The sequence below is a fragment of the Nicotiana tomentosiformis genome, chromosome 1 (assembly GCF_000390325.3).
Source record: "Nicotiana tomentosiformis chromosome 1, ASM39032v3, whole genome shotgun sequence".
Classification (NCBI taxonomy): domain Eukaryota; kingdom Viridiplantae; phylum Streptophyta; class Magnoliopsida; order Solanales; family Solanaceae; genus Nicotiana; species Nicotiana tomentosiformis.
The window spans coordinates 124381920-124385368 of record NC_090812.1 but is presented as its reverse complement, the minus strand read 5'-3'; the positions used below and the strand labels follow the sequence as shown (position 1 = coordinate 124385368).

At 40.4% G+C, this 3449-nt stretch overlaps 1 non-coding gene across 1 annotated transcript; it reads right to left on the bottom strand.

Annotated features, from left to right (window-relative positions):
* Positions 1-1590: 1590 nt before the first annotated feature.
* Positions 1591-1696, bottom strand: LOC117274468 (small nucleolar RNA R71). The gene has a single exon (XR_004504568.1). It is a non-coding gene; the product is annotated as a small nucleolar RNA R71 (small nucleolar RNA).
* Between the last annotated feature and the right edge of the window lie 1753 nt (positions 1697-3449).

Here is a 3449-nt window from a genome sequence, read left to right as displayed (position 1 = left end):
CATGAAACAAGCCTTTCTAGCATCATATGAAGACAGTGGAAGTGATAAAGAGGAGGAAAATGAGGACGAGGCTATTAGTCTTTATGTTGTGATCGATTCACACAAGGTTGTTGAAGTTGAACCCCTATACAGCTAGGAATGCATATTGAAAAAACCCCCTCCTTTTGATGGACACCACTATGATGAATGGAAGATGCGTATGGAAGTGTTCCTTCAGGCTACTAATTTTGACCTATCGATAATTGTCAATCATGGACCAATTACACCCACCAAGGTGGATAGTGATGGAAACAAAAGTATCAAGAGAGAGGAGGAATATGATGTTGAGGATCGTCAGATGATCCATAAAAATGCTAAGTGATATTCAGCTTAAAGTATGTATATTTATATGCATATTTCCTTACATTTTACTCATGTTTCGTAGATTTCGGATGTGTAATGTAATAATTTATGCTAATTCATGGTATTTTTATGAGTAGGAATCATCCGGAGGCAATGGAACGAAGGTGCGTGATTTGAAGCAAAAAGGGGACGAAAGGAAAAAAATATCACAAAGTAGCACTTAGGCTAGTGTGGGGCGCTACATGTGGCGCAGAAATAAGAACTCAAAAATTTCCCAGCGCCCCACGCTACCCAGGGCACTGGTGACGGAAATATTTCTTACCTCGACTGAGACAAGGTTATTTCGACCCAAGACACTCCCAACTCGTATAAAAGCAAGCCTAAACCTATTTTGGATGCGAAGACGCCACTTTGAGAGGAAAATATACACACGGAATATCCGGGAGCAAGGATTCTCAGTTTTTCTTCATCCTGCTTAGTATTTTCAACTATCCAACACTTATGAAATTTTTTTGATTTTATCATGAGTGGTTAAAACCCATAGTTCTGGGGTTGTGATTTAGCCATGAATATTATTGTTTGAAGTTGACTTAACTTTGATTACAACTATTCAACAAGTTTTTAGCGTCATTGCTGGGGACTTGAATATTGACTACTTTACTAGCTTTTACATTAGTTGTTTATTTCGTTAAGTCTAACGTTTCTTATTAGTTGCTCTGCTCTCAGGAACTTTGATTGAATGCGAAGGGTCAGAAACCAGGATAGACTTTAAGGCTTTGACCCCAAACCTGAGAGAACATTTCACAGGAGTTTGAGAGAAGCAAGGGACACAAATAATCTTCAGGCATTTGTTCAATTACTTGTGAACATGGCAGAGGAGCAACATATAGCTGTTCAAGAGGTGGCGATGCCCAGCATTGCTAATGTCACCTCCAGCATTGTGAAGCCCATAATCACTGGGCACTTTGAGCTAAAACAGAGCATGATCCAGTTAATACATTCAAATATGCAGTTTGTGGGTCTTCCACATGAGGATCCACAACAACACATTCTGAACTTCTTGGAGATTAGTGATACTTATATTACTAACAGAGTCACTCCAGAATATGTGAGGCTCACACTATTTCTGTTTTCTCTGTTGAGTGAAGCAAAGAGGTGGTTGAAGGAAGAACCGGCTAATTCTATCACATCATGGAATTATCTATCTAGGAAATTTTTACACGGTTACTCCCTTTAGGCAAAACTGCAAAGATCAAAAGTGAGATAGCGTCCTTTAAACAGAAATTGAAGGAGTATTTATATGCAGCTTGGGAGAGGTTCAAGGGCTGCTCAGAGATTGTCCTCATCACAACTAGACAAATGAAGCGTTGGCTCATACCTTCATAGAAGGGCTACATCCAGAGACAAAAATTTTGGTGGACGCTACAGCGAGAAGTCAAGTGTTGGATAAAAGCTTTGATGAAATTTATGCTTTATTGAACAAATTGTCCAAAAGTAATCCTTGTTGGCAAGGAGAGTGGGCAGACATAACTTTCAAACATCTGTGGGGGTCCTCGAGTTAGTTGATGTTTCTGCATTATCAGCGTAGGTTGCCACATTGGCCAACCATGTCGATAAGATGACCTTGGTTATTAACAAGCAACAAGCTCAATCAGTGCAGCAGGTTCGGATATTTTGTGAAGTATGTGGAGAGGGTCACACGAGTGACTTATGCCCAGCTAATCCACAGTCTGTATGTTTTGTGGGTAATGGAAATAGGGGCCAGACAAATCAATACAGAAACACTTACAATCCTAACTAGAGGAACCACCCAAACTTCTCTTGGGGTGGAAACCAAGGTGCGCAGAATCAGTACATGCCACAAGCTCCTCAACAGCAATATAGACCACCACAGGTTGAACAACATATAAACTCGACGAGTCACATTGAGGAGATGCTAAAGAAATTGATGGCTGACTAGCAGGCCCAAGCAGCATCGATGAGAAATTTAGAGCGAAAATGGGGCAACTTGCCAGTGCCCAAAATACTCGACCAATTGGAGCTCTTCCAAGTGACACTGAGGCTAATCCTAAGGCATCTATTAATATTATGTCATTGAGGAATGGGAGACAGTTAGAAGAAGTCCCATCGAAAAAGAGAAAGCAAGTGACCTTTAATGAAAAACATGCCACCATAGAAGCAGAATCAGAAAAACTAAAGGAGTGAGAGAAGCCAGTTGAAGAGGCGGTGGAAAGAAACCTTAACCACTAGTTGCGAGGCCACCACCTCCATTCCCTTAGAGATTGCATAAAGTTAAGGATAATGTTGCTTATAAAAAGTTTCTTGATATTTTGAAGCAGGTGCAAATTAATATTTTGATGGTAGACATCTTGCAAGAAGTGCCCAAATATGCCAAATATATCAAAGGCATAATGGCATAAATAGATGGTTAGCCGAGTTTGAGACTGTGGCACTCACTTAAGAATATAGCTCAAGAATTCAAAGCAAGCTACCTCAGAAATTGAAGGATCCGGGTAGTTTCACTATCCATATTTCAAATGGTAAGCACGCAGTTCGGGCGAGATTTGTGTGATCTTGGAGCAAGCATCAATTTGATGCCGCTATCTGTTTTTAGACTATTTGGGTTGGGTGAGCCACGCCCAACTACGGTGATTCTACAGTTGGTTGATCGCTCCCTTGCTCATCCAGAAGAGGTGATTGAAGATGTGTTAGTTCAAGTGGGTTCTTTCATATTTCCTGTTGATTTCATTATCTTGGACTATGAGCATGATCAGGAAGTCGCATTTATTTTGGGGCATCCATTCTTAGCTACGGACCGAGCTATTATTGATATATGTAAAGGAAAGATGACAATGAGAGTGGATGATCGAGTGGAGGTATTCAATGTTTATAAAGCACTCAAATTGCCAGCCCACTATAAAGATCTATCCATGATTTCTATGATGGAAAGTGATGTGACTTCATTGGTGCCTTATATGAGCCCTATAGATCCTCGTGAATGAGTTTTGAAGGGGGTGAAGAAGAAAGTGAAGATTTGATGATGGAAGAAATCGAGCAAGTCCTTATCATGTCTTGCAAGTATGTCCATGGGCTTGGGATATTTTAGG